The 25,180-nt window shown below is 39.3% G+C and overlaps 1 protein-coding gene across 9 annotated transcripts in view; it reads left to right on the top strand.

Moving 5' to 3' along the window:
* Positions 1 to 25,180, top strand: part of SOX5 (SRY-box transcription factor 5) — a 624,352-nt gene that overhangs the window by 343,875 nt on the left and 255,297 nt on the right. Inside the window, exon 2 of one of the 9 annotated variants that reach the window (XM_033057696.2) lies at positions 813 to 878. The exons of the other annotated variants lie outside the window; for them this stretch is intronic. The gene's annotated coding sequence lies outside the window, so the exon portion shown is untranslated. The remainder of the gene's footprint in view (positions 1 to 812; positions 879 to 25,180) is intronic. 9 annotated transcript variants of the gene reach the window in all.

Below are 25,180 nucleotides of genomic sequence, written 5' to 3'. Positions count from 1 at the left end.
TTTCATCTCTGCTGCCTTTGAATATCACGACTAAGCTGTTAAGTTATTCTCTTTGATAAACTTTTTAAGAGCGACGCTACTTTCAAGATAATGGATTGTGATCAGGCCAGTTCCATAGCGTCTCAGTTGTAGTTTTTCAGCAGTGTGTTCACAAAGACCTGTTTTGTGATAGGACCAGTCAAGGCTTCCTTTAAAAAAGTGCCCATTCATTCTGAGTGTTTGGACTCAGTTGGACTGGAGTTCAGTGTCAGGTCCTAAAAACGTAGGCCTAATTAATTACCGTCCTGCTCGACTCTGTGAAAAAGGCTGGTATTCTTCACCCCAGTGCACCACGATGGCATGGAATAGTGACTCATGAGCAGATCACTCAGCAGAATCCTGACTTTTCTTAACCTGCAGCAAACTTCCATAGGTTGCAATGTCACCAGAGTTTCTAAAGCATCGGGAGGGATTTCTGCAGCAATTTCAGCAAATCTGGGGATTTCGGGAATTCTGTGTTGCTGTGCTTTGATGACGAGTTAACTGTCTTTCTCTCCTAAACATGTACGCCTGGCAGATTAGAACGATCTGAATGTCCATAATGAAAATGTACCTGAATTATGCCAGAGCTAACATCTGGACCTTAGCAGACTTGGCACTGCACAGAAAATCAATCTTTGTTTTGAAATGGTGTGTTTCCTAAGGTACTGATTCCCAGTTGTGGCCACCAAGGCATATAGAGAGACGGCTGCACAAAAATGCCTTATTCCAAATATACATTTGTTTGATAACCCCAGTTTTCAAAAGTGTGACCTCTGTTAATTTGTCACCAGGCAAATTATTGTCACCTGTTCACTGATTCCATGAGAAGCCCAGGCAGACAGCAGAGCCCCATGCTGGTAAGCATTTCTGGTTTTGCTGTTTGTGGTAATAAGCAACCCACTTAGAAATTGAGCGGGTACCTGCAACTGAGGTGAAGTGTACGAGTTGTCCCAGTGTACCAGGAACGGGTTCATCTTGTCTGGAGCTGCTTCCTCTAGGGCAGCTGAGCCTATCTTGTATTTGCTTTTTAAATAAGCTAAATGGTTATCAGATAAGAAAGACAAAGTCTTTCTCTTAAAATTATCTGCAGAATTTCCTGCTAGATTTTTCTTAGAAAGATGAAAACAAGAGGAATAGAGTTTCTGCTGTTGCATGTGGATAGAATTTGATGTGGAAGCCTGTGCTTTTAAAAGCTGCTATAAACACTCAGTGTAACACAGCATTATTTTAAAAAGAAGATAAATACAATAGCTTTTTGCATACATGTGCAGTCTATTGAAAGGCCATCCAAAGCATTGATACCAATTTATGATGATTTTTTTGCCTTGGTTATACATCTGGGAGGTATTAGCTGAACATTTTGTGGAGAGCTGTGAATACCTTAGTTGCCAGTTGTCTAAAGTGCAGCTAATGATTGCTTCAGTGCCAGTGTTTTGATGGCTAGAACCTAGGCCTGAATATGAATACAAAGAACCCTGTCTAAAAAAATGTATGTGCGCACACACTTCTTATACAAAACAGATTTCAACCATCTGCTTGGCACTTAGCTTTGCAACTATAGGCTCTGATATGAAAGGGAACACTGTCCAGATTATGAAGGGTATCACTTTCACTGGCACCTTAGAAAAATCCCAGTGTTTTAGATAGCTTGTTTGTCCAGTGGTTTTATTCAGAGGAATAATGAAAACAACACCCTTAGCCAAATTTTTGTCTTCCATCGTTTCTCTGATCATCTCCCTTACCCTTGCAAAAGATATTTTGTAGTCAGGAAAAGTTTCTGTTCCGTACCTCAGCATTTCCAAGTGTATCAGAGGAGCTTAGATGAGTGGCCCTTGGAACTGACACCCCAGATGGTTTATGACACAAAGCACTGTTTGCTTAGGAATATGTTGTATAGCAGAGTCTGCTGCCCAAGCACTGCAGAGCGTGTCAAATCAGCATGGAAATTAATGGACCAAAAGCTCTTCTGAATTTAACACTTTCCCATTTGATCGGAATTTACAGCTTTAAATCAGGACCACAGTCTTCCTTTAGTGATGCAGTGGTGGAAAGTAAAGTTGATACCATCAATTACAGGAATATAATACAATCATTTTGATCCAATTCATATGTTTAAAAGCTGAGAATGAATGAGACTGACTAAAACCTTTGGTAAAACCCTATTTAGGAAATATATAGCTATATAAAATAAATTTTGAAAGGAGATTTGGGTATGTGGAAATTTGGTGCTCTGACCTGTTCATGTTTTACCTAAAGTTAAGCAGAGGAAAATCCACTGTACAAGAAAAATAAATAATCTGTGGACTTTTCACTCATTGTTAGCAATTGTCCTTAAAATATGCAGGACAAAGCAGTTTCTTCTTCCCTTTTCTTCTTTGAAATGACTTGGTAGTGTTTTCCCTTAAGTGCATGTTTGGAAAAAGACGGCAAAAATGCAGCCTCCTGTATGTAACAAAGCCTCTGTGTTTGGCCATCCATTTAGTGTCACATTAGTCCTGCACTGTTAACACCTTTGGACAGGACTAAAGGTTCCTTGCTGCCATGTCTAGAGAGCTGCTTGTGTCAGTTCATAATGTTTCTGGATGCTTTCCCCAGTAAATGTACTCCTGATTTATAAGTAGGGCTGGGTTGTTTGCCTCCAAGATGACAGGAGGGTGAGTAAAAGGACTGCTTGATATTTACGTTCTCATTTTATGAAAATTTCGTTTTCTGTATATTATGTGGTCTCAAGAAAGTTCTGCTTTAAACTATTACATTTTATTAGCTTGGGTCTGACTTTTTGTGGAGAAGAGCTGTGATGCTGAGAGACAGATAAAGTTGGATTTCTATGGATGAAATGATGATAATATTAGAAACTAAAAAGCTTCTGCATAGTTTTAGTTAAATCATGATGTGTGGACAGCAAAAATCTAAGTCTTTTGAAAAAGCCTGTGAAATAAACCTTAACGGTATTCATGTATTCTGTCCCAGCAAGAAAATGGACTTGCTGCCCTCGGTATTATACCCATCCTTTCTCTTCCTCAACTGTTTCCCTTTCACACTCTCCCTACATGCAGTCAGATCTGCTTTCTACATTTTTATGGGGAGTCCTGTTATTCTCCCAGGTAGGGATTAAAACAATAAACCTGTTAAGTTTAAGGAAATTCTGAGGACCTCTAAATGATGATCCAGATGGAAAGAAAGCCAGTTCTATCACCATGGTGTCACCATGCCTCCCTATAGCACACCTCTACTGGAGCTACGTAACCATCTATTAATGAAGCAGTTCTTCGTCTTGCATGTCATAAAATGGGTCTCTTCAAGAACGGGAAATAGCAGCCTATCTAGTGTGGAGCATTAATGATTGCACAAGAATAAGCTCCTGTATTCAGGAATGGGGGAGAAGGAACTCTGTAAAAAAACAGTTTTAGGTGAATTCATAATGAGACCTTTGCTGTTCAGCCTTCATGTTCTTTGAAATTTTAGAGGGGAACGTTTTCTTGACCAATGTCAACAATTTGGTAATTTTCGTTGCTTTCCCTCCTCCCTTCAGGTAATATAGTCATATTTATTGTCAGTTTATTTTCTGTAGATTCCTCCGGTCTTCTGTGGTTGGGAGGGAATTCTGGAGTGACTGCATGGCAAGGTAAATTAGAGATGGCAGTTGGTGGTGTGGGAGGAAGGGTTGGGAAAAGGAGGAGGCAGAGGATAGGAGAATGCAGCTACAGTTTTTAAACAGTCTTCCAATTGCCCCCCTTTTTAATCAAATGGCAGTTTTTTAATCCAGACCCCTGAAATGTTTGATATACACTGTTAAGGCTAAGTTTCCCCTATGGTTTAAATACAAGATGAGCAAATACCTTGTCCTCTCCCTTATTTTTCTATATTCTCTTTTTAATTTCTTCTTCTTTTGTTTCTGCCACTAAAATTCTAGTTGTCTCTTTCTGGTCTCCTTGTGTTGGTTTTAAAGAAACGCCTGCATTCCCTCACCCTTCCAACTAATTTTGGCCATCCATCCTATGGAGAGAGGATGGTTTCAGAGGAGGATGCTCTTGGTGTGTCTGTGATTTTCAGCGAGTTTGGTGTTACCATCAGGTTGCAGTTGCATCTACATTAGAGCTGGGTGTGAATGACCATGTTTAATGGTTGAACTTCAATTCTATAATCCCAGATAAAAGTGAGCTTTCCAATATGCAGTTACCAAATGATAGTGGAGTATCAGCCTGCCAGTTTCTTTGTGTAGCTCCAGCGTATGAGGGAAAGCAAGGTCAGGCACATGTCAGAGCAGGACTGGAAATCCCTTGGAGCATTGAATGCTACTTGTGCCTTCCAGGAAGCCCTAGATAGATACACATTTGAAAGTGTCCAGAAAAAATAGTTCTCTTACATTTCAAAGGCTACTTAATGTAGCAATGGGGAAAAAAGACACACGGACCTCTTTCTTTGAAGATCATTCATTGCAACAAACCAAGCCTTTTTATGCTCCAGACTTAACCCAAAACAAGCATGCATTGGCTGCCTGCCACTGTGGCGTCACTGTTCACACGTTCTTTTTACCCTGTCAGCTTTTTGATCACCTGGTGTCCACACGAGTCCCCCACCAGTCACTGCCCCATGCATGAGGTGACCATGTGCCAGCTGTGCAACCTGTTCTCTGGTTGTGCGCCCTGTTTTGTGCCTTGCTGCTAGCTGAACCTTTCCCAGAGTGCTTTCTGTGGCTCATCAGACGTGAACAGGATTTCTTATCTCCCACAACATAACATCTGCACTTTCAAAGATTCTGATATATTTAACACTGAAAGCACGAGGAAGGAATGAGCGTATGTGTAGGAAGAGTACATGATTTTCATAAAGAAATAAAAAATTGTTTGGGAAAGCATTGCATGTGAACCAGCAAGTACAAAGCACTTGGGAGCCCTTTTAGAATTATGGGACACTTTTAAGTGTTTTTAATTGCTTGGCTCATGCATCCAGTCTCTTTGGAAATATACCACTTCCATGAGTATTTTGGGAAAAAAAATGAGAGCTCACTTTTTGCTCTGCATATTTTTATCTCTATCAAACATCAAAGTGAGTGCCTGAAATAAATTGTTTTCCATTTTTAAACCCTGTATCAGGTAGAGTTCAATAAAGCAAGACGAGTGCATTGTAACTGAGAACTGTTGTGCAGATGACTTTGTTTTTCCTTTGAGATGGAAACAACCCAGGTGAATGTGAGGCTCTGTGTAGCACCAAGGGTGAGTCTTGTACTGTGTTTTTTAAAAACACTTAGGGAGAGTAACAGGTAAATGTTTAATTTCACCAGGAAGCAGGTGCCTGTGTCAGTCTAGTTTTCAGCTCTCATGGATAGTTTTAGAAAAGAGAACAAGGACTGAGTAAGTCCAGAGAGCAGTGTTTGCTTCCACCTCCAAAGCTTTTATTACTGGCTCTCGGCAGCTCTGGGTGGTGGGAACATCCCGGGAAGTTTGTTCTTCCTCTCCCTTTGCAATATCATGGTGTGAATAAACAGAGGCCGTGCTTGTCACTTGGCCTCCTTGCACAAACCTCACATTCATGTGCAGTCGTGAGGCTCTGTCCAGCTCCCACTGAAAACAATTGTGAGGCTCTCATTGACTTCGCTTGGGTGTTGGATTGGGCCCATTAGACGGGAAGAAAATAAAGTGGAAGTGTTGTTAATGACGCCTATTGATGCTTTTCCTGGCACAAAGTACTGCAGATAATTGTTTCTAGATGAAATGCAGTTGCATCTAAGTATTAGATTTATTAGCTTTTCAAAGGAGGGATAACCAAAGTGGACATATGGGATATTTGAAGTGTGATTGTGTGAGACTAAGATAATTTCAGGAGAATAGCTTAAGTGGCAGGATATGTGTGATGCCCTTTGTATACAAGATGTGGGATTGTGGAATTTATTTTGCATGCGCTGGTTCTCACTGAAAAGGAATCCGGAATACAAATGTATAGTCATATTTGGAATATACGAGGAGTGCAGCCTCGCTGCTGTAGACTTCAAGACCTGTTAATCAGGCCTGATAGTGATGTGATCTCTGGAAATACTTCAGTTAAGTAGGTTTGATCCTTATTAACAGTAAGTTGCTTGAAACCATTTTGGGTAAAGTCTCGGAAGGAATATAGTACACTGAACACATAAATAAAGGCCTGCCCTATTAGGCTTTCAGTGACTTTGATTCCTTTGAAGTTCTGTAGGTTTTGGACTTGCTAAAGCATCAGGCCACAAGCAAAAGAATTTTTACCTCATCTTCAAATTTTCTGCTATAATTTTCAGTGTCATTTTCACATTAAAATGGGACACTACTTATGTTTCTGGTGTAATTTAGGTGTTTCCCCAGTCCTCACCATGACTTGGTTAAGACATGTGAGACTTGAAGATTAAACAGTCTGGGGTTTTTTTTAACCTTATTATGGAGTGTTCAGGTTAAATGATGTATGCAGTTTCTCAAGGTTTTGGAATGTTTCCTATTGACTTCAGTGTGATTTTAGCTGTGGATGAGTGTAATCCAGAGCCTCTTAATAACACAGAGATAGGAGAGGGCAGTGTTTGTTTCAGTGCTTTGTCCTCATCCATCATGGGGGTGGAGGGAACAAATGAAGTGGCAGGGCTTTCGTCGCTACTGTTTTTTGGAAATGTGTTCAAATAACTGTTTTGGAAGATGATGGTGAGGTTGTTCCTACTATTTGCACTGCATTGCCAAAACATTGTGCTCTTGTATGAGGTAATAGATGTGGTTTGTGGTGACATTATGAAAACATTGGTTTGTTATGATGATTGCAGAAAAAATCCCAACTACATGGTAACGTATTTGTAATGTTTTATTGAAGTGAAACATGGAAAATACAGCATAGAGCTTGGAGTCCCCTTGAAATCATTTCGTGTTTTGGGAATGAAGAAGCAATTGTGAAACAGTGAAGTGGGTGTACATGACATCAGTTAAAGAACAGATTTTGGGCATTTAAGTATAGTTTAGGTTTTTTTATTATTGTTTGTGTTTCTCTTGGTGGCATTGTTCACTTTTTTTAGTATCCCTATTATGTGTTAATTCAGTTGGTAGCAGGATGCACTTTTACATGGCTAATAAGCCAAATTAGAATGCATATTTTTATTTTGTCCTATGAAATATAGGCAATATTACCTAAAAGATAAAATGATTGCTGCTGTTGTAGGGTGAGGAATGGGACATGGTTAACACGTAGCAAGTTATACAGTGTAGTCACTGAGGGATGTCCAAGTAGATAGATAGATAGAGGCAAGAGGACCACAGACTCATTCCTCTCAACATCTAGTCTTGAGGTAAGACACTCAGAAAAGTAAACAGGAAGAGATTCATGCTGTCACTTCACACACTTCAACTGGGCAGGCTGAACTGCTGCGTTTCCCAGCTATGCTGACTGAGAGGTTTGAAATTTGGTTGTTTGTTTGGTTTTGTTTTTGTTTTTTGTTTTGTTTCCTCTTTGTGTACACAGCCTTGTTTTCTTTCTTGTTTGATTTTAGGCAATGGACATGACTAAGTCTGAAAGCTTAGATTTTTATGGATTCTTTTTTTTTTTAGTTTACTAGGGGTATACAATTAAAGCAACACATTATGGCCAAGGCACTTGAGCATTTTAGGTGTATAAAATTACTTCTTATCCTACCTTGAAAATTTTATATGCTTGCTGGGTGTGTGAGTATTTCAGTTCTAAAACTCCATTTCATCTGCATTTGGGGTCTTCCATGGTGTTCAGATAAGCAAGTCAGAATCTCTAAGTGTTTAGATGGGAGTGGTCTGCAAGAGAGGTGTTATCTGTTTGTATGAGGAATAGGTGCCAAAAGAGGTGCATTGGAACAGTATGTCACTGAACCAGAGAACCAGCTTATTTGCTCCATCTTCCTTTTTTTTGTGTGACTTTTTAAATCTTTATTTTTATTGTGCACTGAAAAACACAAACATATTTGTCGTTCAGAGAGCTAAAACTTCTGCAATATTTTCTTACTGCCTCTTGGTAATGACATATCTCCTATAGAGCAGAGCAGTTTCTACAGCAGAGATATAATGAATGGCCACAGTCAGTGACTATGATGTGCAACTGATTTCTGTTTTTTGAAAATATACCCTTAATAATTAGTCATTTGGCTGAACTACACTATTCTTTATATGGATTGTGTACAGAAAGAGGCGTGATACATGTCATTACTCATATAGCTGTGTCAATGATACAAACCATATAGATGTGAAAAATGGACTAGAATAAATAATGGCAGAGAACTGAACTAAAATATTTTCCTTTAGGTAAATTGTGGCACTTTTTGGTGTGTTAAAAAACCACAATCTCAGAACAAATTATATCCAAAAAAATCTCTAAATATATTATAATCAAGCCAGTGGGGTACTTTTTCTGGGTGTCCCCTTTACCACTTTATGTAGTGATTTGACCAAATGTGCAGCATTACATTTATTCCATGAAGAAAGTGATATTTGTGTTCACGTTCTGTTTGTACATGAATGTCCTTTTATAATGTCATCGGTAATGCCAGACTAGCAAAAACTACTTAGACTGACTAGGTGTGGGTTTATAGAACATCACCACAGATTAATCAAAAAGGAGATATTAGTAACTTATTTTCCTGGTGTCGTAAGCTCAAAATTAAGTGCCCAGAATTTCTGTTGGAATCAGTGGCAGCTGGACTTGCTGAGATCTTTGCAGAGTTAGGCATCCTTCTCCCATGCTTCAGAAGGTGCTAAAGTCAAAAGGAGCTTTTAAATCTTTGAGGTCATTTGGCCTCACTTTCACAGAATGGTTTGGATTGGAAGGGACCTAAAAGATCATCCAGTTCCAACCCCACTTTGAAAGACAGGGATGCCACCTGCTAGATCTGGTTGCTCAGGGCTGCATCCAACCTGACCTTGAATTATGAAAGGCTTGTCCTTGGAGCATCCATGATCTTGTTGGGGAAGGGAAAGGGAACAGAAGAAGGAATTGACACTGGAGGGAAGTGGGGATGGGACTGCTTACAGGGGTGAACTTGTATGAGGGACACAGCTACCTGCTTTCTGTCAAACCTTTTGAGTTTTAGATGGAAGGTGACAGATACTGGGTCCTTGGCTCTTGTTCTTGGATTATTTTTAAGTCTTTTTGGGTTTTTAAGGTCGTGGCAATGGGTCATTCAGAATTGCTTCATTTGGTTCTGTAGCCAGGGTGAAAGGGAAGGGTTGGTTGGCAATTTACAGGTTGGGGAGGGTGCTGCTGAAAGTATATAGGGGTAGCAAAAGAGAAGGAGAAAAGGAAAACAAAGATTGTTTCAGTCTTTTTAAGGTGGATGGCTATACAGGTTTTAGGATTCATCACCAAGTGGAAAAAAGTGAGACACCAATGGAAATTATCCTGTTTATTTGACTAGACCTTTCCTTGACTCTGTAAGCTATCATCATCTTTATGCTAGTTGTCTTTCAAAGTATAATTAGTGGAAGTGAATGTGGGTGGTGGGTGGTATGGCGAAGTATTTTTTCAGAAAAAAAAATAAATAAGGAAAAAAGGGACTACTGGGGTAAAAAAAAGTCTTGTGTAGCTTTCCAGTTTTTTGGTTTGGACAGGGCATGCATGTAACTCCCAGAAACCAAAAATGTCCTTTGTGGAAGTCCAGGGAGAATTCATTAGGAACAGCCTAACTGGAACATGCCCCAGTTTATTATGATGATGGTAATGCTTTGTGCTTCTGTTGTGCCCCATGTGCTTTGGCTTCAAGGTGCTTTACAAATATTAAGGGATTAACTTGCACAATGCTGCTGAAAAATAGGTATTATTACTACCCCCCTTTATATTCCTGCGAATTGAGGTACCAAGGAGTACAGCAGCTTAGTTGTGCTTTTGCCTGCAAAGAAGAACTCACAATAAGTCACCCCAGCGAGAGGCTTGAATAGGTCTGGAGGAAAAGTTGGTTTCTGCAGACTCTTGAGTGTTTCCAACTCTTCACTTCCCTACGTTCAGGTTGGATTTGGTAGACAAACTTGCAACCTTAGAGGGATAGGAGGTGAAACTGTAATTAATTTATCCCTAATTGGCATAGCAGTAAGTAATTCTGCTTAATCCATTCCTTGCTGTGAGGATGAAGTAAAGCTAAACATTTGAATTGTGGAGAGGACAAGGGGAAGAGGAGGAGAAGGCAGTGAAAGATGGACAGAGGCAGACATTTCTTAGGCCACATGGCAAGAAATACCTATAAAAATAAGACACCTTTCTTACTTTCTCCTCAGATTGCCTCTTGACTTAATTAGATGAAATACAAAGAAATAGACAATTAATTTTTGAAAAAAATCACTAAATTTTCTCTTCCCCTTGTCTTTCATTCAACCCATGAGTCTCTAGAGTGTGAAATGTGAAAACACCAAATTGGAATTAATTTTGCTTTTTCATTTAACAGATTGTTTTACATTAACACCATACTCTTGCCAAGCAGCAAACCTTTCCTTTCCTCAGATGTTAGGTACTAATACAGACTAAGAACTGCTGAAAGAATGGTTATACTGAAATTCTTTATTTAAGTTTCACCTCCCTTGTGGCTCTAGTGGGCCCTGATTCTGCTAGGATGTATTCACATGAGCAGGCTCACTGAGTTCTCTTTTATTGCTTCCTGGCAAGTAAGCTGGATTCTATTTCATATAATGTGGCCCAAGTTAGAATTTCAAAGCTCACTCAACCCTCAGAGAGATCTTTGCAAGACTCTCTTCTCCTGTATGTAGACAGCCACTAAACGCACTGAGGGCACAATTGAATTAATCAGGACTACTCATGTACAGAAAATCAGCCTATTCTGTTCAAGAGATGACAACTTTGATATCATATTGTTCATTACCTGCCCAGGAATTGTTACTGCTCATGTAACTGGATTATTAAATTGTTTACTATGACAAATCTTGTTTACAACATTAAGTATATATTGAGAGTCTTGGTGTAGTTCTCCTGAAAAGAATTATCTGTAAATCACATCAGAGGATTTATTTTCTCTCTCTAAACTGTGTTTTACTTGCACTTGTGAGTGTTTGGGTTTTTTTTTTTTTCAGTCCTAGCAGTTTAACCCGGAATATGACAGTCAGGCAGTTCTCTGACTCTCAGTGTATCCAGTGGTCAGAACTGTTTGTTGAGGTGGTGCCATTTGACATTATCCCTGTGCAGAACAGCAGCACCTCTTAATAGTTTGGATGGATTCCTTTGTTTTCTTTGCTCAAGATTAAAGTACCTATAGCTTAAGCTCCTGCAAGAGTAGCAGCCCATTAACTGGCATCATATCACTGATAAAAATACAAGTCTATTCCCTTCTTTTTACCAGATTTGTGTCTGTAAGGTTCTATTCCATTTCAGGCTTCCTGCCCTTGAGCTAGAAATTTCATATATATTATTTAAAAGTTCCTGTGCTGCAACTGTAATCATAAATTATTTTAATTTGAGAATATCTGAGCAAAACTATCTTTAAGAGGTGGTTCTTCTTTCAGCTGTGGTACTGTTGTATTTTTCCATCTTTATGACTGTAAACCCATTGCATTTGGAATTGTCAGGACTCAGTGTGGAGTTGTTACCAATGGGCAGACATCGTGAACTCAATGAGCCGTCAGTCCTTTTAAATGTGAGCAAAACTCTTTTACTCTGTGTGTGTTTTCAAGATGATGGGGTTACACAGCTATAGAATTAACCTGCATTTCAATTTTTAAAAAGCAGAGAAATATATTGCAGTGCTGCTATTCTCTAGTGTAAAAGGCTTCAGCTGCTTCTATATTATATGTACAACCCATGGTGGTAGCATTTCACCTTTTCAGAGTGTTTTTACCTGTAGACCATTTTAAAGATAAAGTAGACTGATGTGCTTTGTAACCATGTAGCCTTTTGTGGATACTATTTCCAGATACTATATTTCTAAAAAATTTCATTACCTGCCTATATCTTCCCTCTAATATGAATTATTTGCTTCCTTTTAACTATGCTATGACAATACACAATTAAATGGTTGTCAGACTTGCACTTTATTGTGGTCCTGTTTGGGATCTTGGTTGTTTTTTTAAAGTACAGTCTGTCAGGTGTGTTTGGTCACCCTTAAGGTGAGAGCTGTGTGACATTCATGGCTGCTGCAGGAAAGTTAGCTGTGGCTATTCATTAAAGGGGACTAAAGTAGACACTGTGAGAATGTCAGATGTTGTAGATTGGTCACAGTATTTTCCAAAATTATGTGAACTGTGTTTAGTGTATATGCTCAGCAATTCGGGAGAACCGTTGTCGGCATGTTTGCATCAAGGCTGAATTGGATTTTGACTTGACATGCAAACTCTTTTACAAAAAGGTCCTGCTCTGATTCTGTGTGATGTGGACCTGAGATGGTGAACACTTGGTCTCTTCCAGAGTTCATTTTCACAAAGTCTGGACTGATCTTTTCAAATTTTTACAGTTAGATTGTAAGCGCTGATTTGCACAGTAGAAGAAAATCATAAAACTCCAAAGGGAAAGGTGAAGTTTGTGTATGTCAGCTTGAATTTGGCAGTACAAAACAATGTGCTCTTTATTAAGCACAGTTGAATGGGTTTAAATTAATTGTAACTGCTCCTATACATGGGAAGGTACAATGAAAAATGCAACATTAATAACAAATGCTTCCCTTTTGGTGGATAACTAATTTTTAAACTGCCTGGAAAATGCAGTGTCTGGACAGAATTCACTTAGCAAGGCACCTGCCTGCCCTGTAACTTTGCTGGGTTTAATGGGGACTGCATACACAGGTGCCAGTGACAACAATGGTAGATTTTCTGAGAAATGCATTATTTTCACAGTGCCACTGATGGAAGAAACGCTTAGTAGCAGCTGATAATTAATGATGAATTTGGAGATTATCACCAACAATTTACAAAGGTTGACTTTTCCTTTAGAAGTCCCCTTGGATAAACTGGATGGTAAATTACCTGCCTAAGGCTTTTACTTTACTTGTGCTAATAAGATGAAAATGAATATGTTTGAAGAGCTCTGAACTGAACTTTTCAGACTGCCTGATAATCCATACAACTCTTCTTTAAACATCTTAAGTGAGTGAGCAAATAAAGACGATAATAAAATCGAAAACTGTCATGTGAGCACGTTACCACCCTGTCTGAGTAATGGGGCATGACAAATAAGAGGCATTGCTGTAGAGTTCATATTTTCTTTTTATGGCATGCATTAAATATTTGATCATCAGCCAGCAGAGAGGAACAATTGGGCTAAGAGTATCATTTGCAAATAGATGGGTGAGATTTAGACTGTCACAGTCTGAGCACAGGATGGAGAACTTCTATATCTTAGTCCATGCTTCAGTAATTTCTCTTTACTTTGTGGTGTGCAGACCACTTAAGGTCCCCTTCTGTATATCCTCGGACTAGAAAAAAAGAGTTTGTAATCTTTATTTACTTCAGAGGGAATAATAATCCTTATTTACTTCACAGGAAAAGAGATATGTGAAAAATGATTAGTATTTGTAAGTGCTTTTAAGGATGATGAAAAGCACAGTGCAAGTATAGAATGTTACTAATAAATTGTGTACAAGAAAGGAGTAAGATGAGGTTTATGGTGCTGTGAAGGTGTTTGGAGGCATAGATGTGCTCCCAGCCAGATTTTCAGAAGTCTGTAGGTATCTCAATATTTGAAGCATATTTGAAATTCTCTTAACAGCAAGGCAAACTATGTTTTTGGCACTTGAATATCTTTTAAAATCTGGCTTGTGCTTTATATTCATATAATGTGGGGTGGGAAGAAGGTAGAATGAAGTCAGCAGCTAGGGGTGTAAAGGCTTGATAACAGCTGCACTTTCTGATCATCCCCTGTAAAGCAAGTAATGAGATGGAGGATGAGAGAGAATAGAGGAGAAAGGTAAAAACTTTTGCACATCCGATGAGCTCTTCTACAAGGGAGGGGTTTGCAGACTGCAAAAATTGCCAACCAGTGAAACTGGACAATAGTGAAAGGGAAGTAGTGACATTCTCTGCTATATGCTCGGTTTAGTGGTGTTTATTTATAGGGTTTTCGGGTTTGGTTTGGTTTTGGTTTTTGTTGTTTGGTGTTTTTTTTGTGGGATGGGTTTTTTGTTGTTGCTTTGCTTAGTTTTTTGTGGGGGGCAGAATTGTTTAGTTTTAATTATCACTGAAAAGAGGATTTAGTAGATTTTAATGTAAATATAGTCATTAGGTTAAAAAAAAACATTTTTATAATCTATTGGCAGGACTCTATATAAGAACTTCCATAAGAATTGGTCTCAATATACCTTGTGGGTCCCTTTCCACTCAGAATATTTAGTGATTCTGTGAAACTTAGTTTTGCAGGTTCAAAATGCAGTAGCTGATGAGAGAACTTAATTTTTGTCATCACTTAAGTGTCAGTGCACACCAACCCACTGGGCAAATTAATGATGTAAGTAACACAAACAGTGATCACTAATGGAATGTTTCCTTTTAACAAAAGAAAAATCTGAGCTTGCAGGGCATTTTATAAAGGCAGTTAAATCTTCTTATCTCTTATGTAAAAATAGAAAAACTGGGAGCCAGAGAAAGGTTGTAGTAGTTTAGATTTCTAATTTCAATATACTAATTTTTTGCTGTGAGATAGGATTAGGAGCAAAAGGCAGGTTTAAAACTTAAAGGGTGTAAAGAAAAACTTTATTAACAACATAAAGAAATAATAAATTCAGACTGAAACCTTCAGACTACTCCTCCTTCCCTCTCCCACACCTTCTTTTTCTTCTTAACAACAGCATGCAGAAACACTTCAGTCAGTTATTAACTTAAATAATCTTTCTCGGTTTACTCTAGGGAGAGGAGTCTCTACTTGTTCAGCTATGGGGACTTTTCCACAAGAAGTAAAATACCAGTTTTTTCATGGCTTCACTTTCCACAAACTCTTCCCATCTTCACAGTTTTCCCAAAAGCTGTGCTTATGAACCATGTTAAACTCATGGGGTATTTACTTTTAAGAATGAACTGTTCAAAAAGCAAAGTTCTCTTAATCTCTGTTTCCCTCTCTTCATACTTCATCCCCAGGAACAGAGATCCCCATCTTCCCTCGGGGCAAAGAATCCTCATCACATGTGCTTTTGCTTAATGATTTATGAAGTTGAACACTCCAACCTCCCATGTCTTTTTTCACGGTTTATAGGAATTTTTAGTGTAGTACAGTCCATTCCTATAGCTTATAGAAGGATTTTTAGCTCAAATTCATGGTGTCTCCTCATTCTCCTTCCATCTGGAACTGACTCCTGCTTCACTGACTTTGGTGTATCCTTTCTGTTCTGTTCTTCTCACTCAAGGGAGGATTGAAGGTCTGCAAGTCTTATCTGAGCATTGGAAGGGTTAAAATCTCCCATGGAGGATGCAGAGGATGGGCCAGGCCATGCTGGAGCTGTGCCAGGATCTCAGGAGATTCAGGCCATGCCGGGAGGGGCTGGCCTGAGCCAGAAATGGCAGCGGCTGTGCTGGAGAGGGTGGAGGGGGGACAGCTAGGATCTCAATCAGCCTCCCTGGGCCCCAGCCACAGCAGCGATGGCCACCCCTCCTCCCTGCGGGACACGCCAGCTCCCCAGACAGGGGCTCAGCCCTGCCCCTCTGCCAGGCTCGCAGGGCTGCACTGGAGCCCGGCCCAGGTCCTGTTACCTGCACTCCTGCCAGAAGATAAACGGGCTGTTCCCGGGGTTTGCTTACTTTAAAATGTGTGGACCAAATCTTCCAATTGGTTTCCCAAGCTGTCAACAACCAAATCAGCCTTCAGTTGGTCCCATCAACTCACAGAGGAAGCTCTCAAGGAGAAATACTTCTGTGGATGCTCTTTTTCTAAATGCCAATTAATGCAAAACCAGCACAAAGGTTCAATTAGCTATGTGGGGGTCACACGGGACGTCGCTGTCTTCTGCATTCTTAATGCTGAGTCCTGCTTTCATAGTCTATGCTGAGGCAGAGAAGGCATTCAGGAGTGATCAATCTGGTCATAGTTTCAGTGTTTGTGCTTCTTTGGCAATCATGAATGCCAAAGGCCATTGCTATACTTCAGAAATAATTTTTTCTGATGTATTGCAGTTAATCCTTTCTCCTAGGTTTCATTCAACAGCTCTAGAACTTGCCAGGTGACCAATTACCCGAATCAAAAACTATTTGCTACCTTTTGCAAATAAAAAATCAGGATAGTGGACCTTTCCTGTTGTATTTTATATCCAGTTCCAGCTCATAACCTTGAAAACTTACCATTAACCTGTGATACAGAGGTGTTTGTTAATATATGGTGCTAAGGAATGCATGATATTTCTCCATGCCCTAGTTTATTGTGACTGTAATCATTCCTGATCAATTACTTTGGCTGCAGCAGTATGCCATGGAGTGTCTAGGCATCTTGCAATAAAGAAGTTTCCTTTCTAGTGTTGCCTTCAGATATGTCAAAATGCAGCCCATGGACTGCATTTTTACATGGAATTGTTCTCACTGCCAAATCCATGCAGGTCGTGTAGGGAAAACAAAATGTGATGTATGTGTAGGGCGTGTAGATGAAAAAAAATAGTGGGAATTAAGGAAGTTTGTTGTTCATTTTTGTTTAGGAAATAAGTTACAGTAATTTCACGAATATAAGCTGCACCCTTTTAACTAAAATTTTGATCCGAGCCAGAAGTGCGGCTTATACTCAGGAGTGGCCAATATATGGACAAAGGTATGAATTTTGCTGACCTGGAAGTGTGAGCCGCGAGAGTCGCAGAGCCCCGGCAGCAGCAGAGCCCTGCCGACCCCACCATCCCTCGCATCACCCGCCGCGTCCCTGCCCAGCCTGTGCCCAGGGCCATGCAGCGCTGTGGGCACGCCAAGGCCCCGTGGCCCTGCCTGCTGGGGCTCAGCCAGGCTCGCAGCCCCCGGCATGGCGTGGCTGCGGATGCTGGCGAGCCCGGGCTCCACGCTCCCGCCCACTGCCACGCAACACCCGGGGCAGGGCACCGGCCTGGCTGGTGAGCAGCAGGGCCCGCCCGGCGCCAGGGCCACACCAGTACTAGGGCGGGCCGGCGTGGCACTCAGGAGGGCTCCGCCACTCACCAGGAAACTTTCCCGCCTGTGGCCCCCACCGCCTCCGGCAGCCTGGGGCAGCAGCTCCCCAGCCCACCCGGCCCCGCTGCCCTCACCCCCCTTGGGCCACACCCTCCCCTCACCTGGGCGATAGCAGAGTCAGCAGGTTTAATAAAAGTGAGTGATTTTTCTCTGTATTTTTTTAGTTTTTAGACTGCGTTTAAAGGCTACCCCGATCCGTGGAAAATGTTTGCAAATTGAGCACCTGCCAGTAAAACCCGCGATTGCACGATTCCGTTACTAATTCGTTACTTTGTTGCACGCGGGTCCTCGCTGCGAAAGAAAGTGCAGCTTATAATCCGGTGTGGTTTATATATGGACAAAGAACGAAAAGTTGCCGACACCCAGAAGTGTGGCTTATAATCAGGTGCGGCTTAAAATCGTGAAATTACTGTAATTTTCTGAGATGCTCTGCACCTACATCTCTTCTGCCTGAAGGAATTCAAAAGTCCTCTTGAGGGCAGATGATGCCTTTAGAATGCCTCATTTCCCATGCAGCGGTCATTTTCCTCTTGAGGCTTGTGGCATGCGTTTTAGATCTGAACATCTGGATTCAGATTCACTTATATTATAATTAAGAGTATCCCAAGCGGGGAGAGGGTTTTTGATAGAAATATTTTCAAGAAAGCTATTATACCACTTGTTGTGGCAGCAACAACCAGGTTTACTTTACTGTAATGTATATTTATTTTTTTCAGAAGACTCTTACTATCATCTGAAGTTGAACTTCCATGACAGTATGCGCCTTAGACTACTAAATTGTTTTACTACATCTCAGTAAATAAGCAAGAGCATTTTAATGGCGATTTTTAAGTCTTTTTGAAGGTAGTGTGTGGAGAGTGTGATGTAGGGGAAGAGTCAAATATTTATTTGAAGATGTGTTTCAATGAATCTTCCTACATAAATTTGCCAGTGTTAAGAATGAGGGGCTCTGCCCCTTTTAGATCACAAAGACCTCTCAGTGGTTTTGGTAATGGAAAAAACAAAAAAAGGTTCCAGTATGTGGTGGAGGAGGTAAAATAAACAAACAAAATGGATGATTGCTTCTCTCCATCAAGGCTTCTTTATCCTTGCAAACTCAGTCAGTGGTCAGCATGTTAGCCATCCCTCTCTGTTTCATCCATCCCTAAAATGTGTCTTTCGACAGCGTTGGTTTATACAGCTGGGGCTTTGTGGAGCTCAATGGGCACTGCTGCTGTACAGCAGACATGTAGGTAGACAGAACACCTCTGGAAGGGTGAACGGCATGCTCCGAGTTTCCTTGGAGAGAAGGACTTTACTTTCCTGCTTTTTCTCCTCTCTACCCTACTCCACAGCTTCCAAAGCTTTTATAAGTTGACCTCTTTTTGCAATGGTGCTGCTGTGCCTGCCACTGCAGCCTTTCTAAAGGAATATTTGAGGCACTGTATGATTCTTAAAGTTGTTTGTTCAGAATGGTCTCCCATTTTCCTGTTTGGTGATTTGTTTTTACCGTGCATGCCAATATGCATTTATTTGTGCAAGGATAAATACATGTTACATGACTGAGAACTGCATTTTTCTTACCTAGCAGCTCCAGCACTGCCTAGAGTAAGTTTATTAAGCTGGGTTATCAACTGGTTATGATTGTTCTTTTCTCTTGCAATTGTACAGGTACATCTAGAATCAAACAAAGCAAAAAATCAACTTTAAGGCAGCTGAAGTCAATCAATTTACCTATATGAGGAATAGTGTTAGCATGTGCAAGTTCTGAAAAGTGTGCAATAGTGCTGGAAATGGAACATAGAGGCTCAGAAATCAGAAAATTGCAGATGTGAAAGGGGCTTGTACAGCACTACTGCGAGTGAACAGAAGTGTGATTGCAGCACTCATTTTTTTAATGTAGATTTTTAATTCTTACATTTTTCTGAATAAAAACTGGGAAAAGAGTACAAGATAACTAATAAAGTAAAGAAGACTTCACAGTACAGTGAGCACAGTTAGTGAGGCTGGAAGCTGTCACATCATACCATAAATTTTTCCTGTTCTCTCTCATTTGTTGGGCCAGAGATGGCATGACTGGGGATCATCTGAAGTAAGAGATACAAATGCAAAACCACCTGAACACTTGAAAAAAGTTCATTTTCTCTCTTGGAATATCAGAACATCTGAGTAAAATTATTTTTTTTTTTTAAATTTTTGTTTTGCTCTATTGGTATTTCAGAGTAATTTTCTGAGGCAGCAATTTTCACTAGTTTCTGAAAGGCAACATCTGGGCTCTGGAACAATCTCTTTTCAGCTTTGAAAATCCTACCTCAAATTACTTACACATTATAAACGTTTGAATTTTTTTTGTGGTGTTTTTTTAGCATAATAGGAAGGCAATAATGTATTTATTCCCTGTGATTTTATCTTCAAGTTCAGTTTGATTTTTCTTTCTTGGGCTCTCCAGGATTATTTGTTCCCGGGCCAAGAATGCACCTGTCATGTACAAACCCTCCAAAAAGGGAGGAGCATGCACATAGATGTGAACAAAAAAGAATAATAAAGATTCTGGGCATCTGGAATTAACCTGTTGGAAAGAAAATCTTTACATCCACTAGAGACATTGCTCTGTTTAAGTATATTTGTTTTCATACCCCCCTCACCACACACACAAATGCAAAACTGATTTCACTGTGTCTATAGTTCTTAAAGGTACATGTTGTTTCTCTGAGGTCTCCTTTCTGCTCCTGCTACATTTACTTAGAGGCCCAATATTTCAGTGGTGCAAGTTCGTACTGTCAGTGGTTATCTACTTTATTGGCATGATCAGTTTTGCCAGGAAACATACAGGGCATTTGTGGATGGGTGTGTTTATCTGTGCTTGTGGGGTTTTTAATTTTGTTTTTGCAAAGTAATAGACATGGTGCAAATGTGGATACAAGTGATGGTTGGAGCAGGAGTTATAGAATGAGGTAGAATGATACTGCAAATTCAAATGTGTAAATACCAGTGAATACGTTGAAAATTATTTCATAAGTGCAATTATGTGTACATTTACAGGGAGAAAACATGCATGCAATATGAAGTTATTATTCTGAACTTAATAGTAGGGAAACTGAGAGTGACGTGGGGAAAAAAAGAAACTACTAAAAATTTCTATGTTTCTGGTTTGTTTGGGATTACATATAAACTCTTCAAAGGAAATGTTGCTTAGAAAATACTTAAAATGCCATTTGTTGAGTTTTAAATTTAAATAAAGGGAAAAGAAGAGGGGAGTTGAAGCTCAATGGCTGTTTGTTTGACACTCACATCAGACAGTGGCATGATGGAAGTGGGAAAAGCTGTGTCATATTCTACCGTGATCTCAGTCAAAATAATGACTCCTCTTACTGAAATCTGGATGTCTTCTGGGAGAGAATTGTTATTAATGTTGATTCCACTAAAAGTAATTAATCATCTAACAATACTTAAAGAAAAATTTATGTCAGCTTGATTGGACAAATACTGCAAATGACCAAGAATAAGCTCCCAAAACTGGGAAAGTTTTAATGTTTACTAACTTTTCAAAATGAGCCCATGCTTCCTCAAATTTCTTTGCAATAATCCGGTCATGATTGTCATAATTTTAAAGCTGTTTCAACTCCTTGCCTTCATTTCACTCAGTGGGAATTAGGTGCACACGTCTGTGTGTGATGTATGGATTCGTTGTGCAGCACAGCTCTCCCACTCAATGTCTGGAGAAGGATTGACGACTTTTCTGTCATTTTCAGGTATTAGTTTGTGCAGTGAAATCTCAAGGCTTGGAATCTCTAATTATTTGACTAGATTCTCTTTGTAGTTCAGCAAGTAGAAGAGCGGTGATTAGCTAATGTCACGGTGATTTGAGATAGTACTTTTAGCAGCAAGAGTTCCTAAAACTTTGCATGAAAATAAAAGCAAAACTCTGCTATTTTTGTGATAGCATGATGAAAAAATTTAAATAATGATAAAAAGTATGATAAATAAATACTAAAAAAGCAAGATGTATGAGGAGCTAAAGAGATGGGGGAGGTACATTTCTGAAGGGTTGGGGGGTGGAAGGAAAGGAAGCCAGAGTTAATTTGAGGATGCACTGGAAAATAAATGGGCTTGTGGATTTAATTCAGAATCATCCAAGCAGAGCCTTTTGCATGAAAGAAGCCAGTGATCAGGCTCAGTTTACTTGAAACATCAACAATGACTGCATCCTGCTGTTTCAGAGTTTGTGCTGATAGATACTTATCGTCTTTGACACTGCCCCACCACAGCTGTGTGTTGCCAGTGCCGTAGCTGTGTTATCACTATGTGCCTCTTCTGGTTTTAAGAAGTTCTCAAAAATCAGAGGTTTTGAAGTTCGATCTCTTAGAAACATGCTTTTCAGAAACTAAAACCTCGTCCTGTAGTTTCTGGTTTATAAACATCCTACTAGATTTTTGACTCTTTTAATTGATATACAGATGAGTGAAAAACAAAAGGCTGATGAAGTTGACAGGTACCAAACAAAAATCCTGAGAACACAGGTTCTCATGCCGAAGCTGATTTTAAATGTGTGTCTCTGGGTGAATTGCTAAATATTCCTGCTTAACAGACACCAGTAAGATCCAAACTCTGTGTGATATCTACAAAAGAATTAGGCAATATTCATTACAGTAATAGAATATAGTAGATATCAGTACATCCGTTACCTTCCAAATTCTGTTTTGGTTAAAAGCTGGTTTGTTTCAGGCTGCAGCATTTCACTAAAAACTTGGTCATGCACAGTCTTACCCAGTTACCTGCTTCAAAAAGTCCCTGGAAAACTTTGTGCAACATGTGTTAGGAATGTTCAACATGCACGTTTTTGAAAATGAATTTTTACTAGACTTGATTTTACAGTGGGTTTTTTGTGCATCAGTTCCTGGTAAGTGCAAGAAAATTGAGATGATAAAATTTCAGTTGATGGCATAGAAATTTTAGAAAGTGGTTTGATTTTTATTTTTCATTTTTCTAATAAAAAAGGGTTTTGTTAACATTTTCTTGAAGGACACTTATAACAACTTTCTTATTTGAGAGTTTCAGATCTTGTAAAATTGAAACCATTTACCATTGGAATTTGGAGCAGTAGCTCTTCTCAAAAAACAGTTTCCACAGTGTGTGGAATATCAGGTTTATGAGCTGGGCTGATATTAAAAAAATGGATTTGGGATAATGTATTCCCTTCCCTTTTTATATTCAGAATCCTCTAAACTGGAGGATTTTAACAAAAATTGTTAAAGTACCATACAGAGAAGAAATCTGGAAAGCCAAAGGGAGAAGGTGGGCTGGCTGAAATGGAAATTTTTGGGTGCCCCTAACCATAGGATTACTTGTGGCAGCTCCAATAATAGACAACTGCAAGGAAATATTACACAGGTTAGTGATCTTGGTTTGTGTTAACAAAGTTGACTTGTTCACCAAAACCACTTTTGAATAACACAACTTCTTCATAGCATAGGTGTATTTTAAAAGATATCTGATTGATATGATCTTAGAAAGTAATAATTAACAGATTATTCCACATCAGTGTGAGTGACAGATGAGAGCACATTTCATGCACAGTTTTTACTGATTAGCAGATTATAGTTTTGCTTCTTTTTTCCTTTTTTTTTTTTAATTGTAGAATTACTTAAGTGAGGAATTTCAAGCCAGGCTGTAAATGACTCAAAGATATTGCCAAATGAGGTCTGTTTTTAGTGGTATGTGTAGAAACAAGTAAGACTTGCAGTTCCCAGTGGGACAGTGTGTGGGAGTCTGTCTGCCACCCTTACTTATGCTGAGTAATACCTTATTATACAAATAATCTTGTCAAAATGAATGGAGTTGATTTTTAAAGGTACTAGTTATTCAGTGTACATAAATAATTAATTACTTTGGGGCCAAAACAGAACAGAAATGGTTGTTAGTGTTAGCTGGCACCTCTTGCCGGGCTGTGTATAAGGAGAGATCATAGTTCCATAAAACCTGAGAAGAAGACCTGTGTTTTATTAGCATTAAATGTGATCAGGGATAAGGCAGATGCGTTGCTGACATTTTCTATAAACTTTTGTTTATGCATCTATACGTGTGTGTGTATGCTTATACATTAGATATATATGTAGTAGTACTGCTGTCTGTAATCATAATTATTTCCTGCAGAAAAGCAGTCTGCAGCTTTCCAGCAAGTACTGTAATTAGAGGTGAATATCTCTGCAGAGAGTCAGATTGAATCCCATTGAAGTTTTTGGACTGGTTTAGCACTTATTATTTGACTTGGGCTCAGGCCTTGTTCAGGAGCAAATTCCTGGTGCTGTCGATACTGAGCTGATGCTCCACAGTGCTGCTGATCTCCTCTTGTCCTCATAGTCTGTTCCCATCGTTAACATACAGGACTGAGTGGTTTATACTCTGTCCATGAGAAGGACTTGGTTTGTAGCTGCCAGAGAAACACAAGTGGTGAATATTTTCATGCCGATTCAGAAACTGGCTGTGCGACTCCAGTCAGGCGCTGTCACGCCTGGTTATGGTGAGAAAACAACAATGCCTCTCTTGATAAGGGAAAAAAGGAAAGTCTTGCACAGTCAGAATTTTGACATAGAATTTAAATCATCTTTCTACATCCTGTGGACTTGGAACTGTCAAAGAGGCAAAGCCTATGTTTGAATGGAAAAGCTTTTTATTTCTTTAAAAAGTGTACCAGCTATAATTATCCATAACTTTGCAGCCTTGTTTTAATGCTGTTTTATAATTACAGGTCTTAATACTAGATTATACAAAGTAATTTATGAATAGTCAGAACAGAGGGACTTTGGGAGTTTTTAACCGGTAGATTGCCATGGGTTGTGGTGGCTGATGGGATTTTTTGCCTGTGTAAAAAATCACAGGGTGAGCTGTGTAATGATTGATGAATCCCTTAATTAACTCCCAACAAGTTAAGATTTATGGCCTCATATCTTTTTCTCCTGATACATCTGTGTTTGTCACTTTTGAAGACATGGATAAGCCCCTTCTCCAAAAGCTTTTGTAGGTATCTGAAATGTTTCTGAGGTATTTTGCTTAATGTAACAAGATTAGAGTTTTATGACACAAAATTTATTAAATTTTATGGCATAAAAAAATCGAATTGGAAAGGATGCGGGTTGTGTGCTAAAAGATACTATCTCCTTGAGTACGGAATACCACTTTAGATTTTGGAAGTACCATTAAATAAACCAAAACCAATGAACAAATGGAGATGTAGGGGGGACACTAAAGTGAGGTTCTGTTAAAAATAGTAATAATAAAAATAATATAGCTGTGGAAAGATCATGGAAAGATCACTTTTGTGAGACAGTGAATTCAAGGGAAAAAACAAACAAGAAAAACAGTCATATTTGCCAGCCTGAAATGATTTGGATGGAACCAATATGTGTCAGGAACAATTCATGTGGATATAGTGTAACTCTTACTTGCTCCAGTGGGAAAATCCAGTCATGCTGAAGTCAATGCAAAAACTCTGAGATCAATGGACACAGGGTATCAATTTAAGCCTACCAAGACTCTGTTACAAATTGAAGGGCAGTAAAGAAATATTTGGAGAAACTGTTGTAATATGAACCACATAAAATATTTGTTGTGTAAGAGTGAGTTAGAACAATGAGGTTTTTTTACTTCCCAAAAAAAACCCATGCTTGCTACCAGAAAAAGCATTTATTTAATGAAAATTTAACAAAAAGCATGTTTGGGTTTTTAACTGCAGTTTCTGCATATTAAGAATCCATTCTGAAAGCAGATATCTTTACAGGAAGCAGCATCAAATTTGAATTCATCACCAGAACTGAATCTTCAGTTCCATCTGAACCACTGATAAAATCAAATATAGAGATATATTTCATAATTCCAATGTGTCTGTGGAATGGCCTGGGTACACCTGTGTCCCAGTGCATCAGAACTCTGCAGATTTAGGTTCTCTAAAAAATGACCATGTACCTAATTCAGTAGAAATGATTAATGACATTGCAAAATGCAATTCTTCTTGAAACAGTTTGCAATAGATTTCCTCTGCAGTGACACCTTTTTATGCTCAGAATCTGGTGTGCTTTATTGCTGCTTTCCTGAGTTTTGGGGTTTTTTAAAATTCTGTCCATAAA

The sequence above is a fragment of the Catharus ustulatus genome, chromosome 4 (genome assembly GCF_009819885.2).
Source record: "Catharus ustulatus isolate bCatUst1 chromosome 4, bCatUst1.pri.v2, whole genome shotgun sequence".
Classification (NCBI taxonomy): domain Eukaryota; kingdom Metazoa; phylum Chordata; class Aves; order Passeriformes; family Turdidae; genus Catharus; species Catharus ustulatus.
This window is presented reverse-complemented; position numbering and strand designations above follow the sequence as displayed.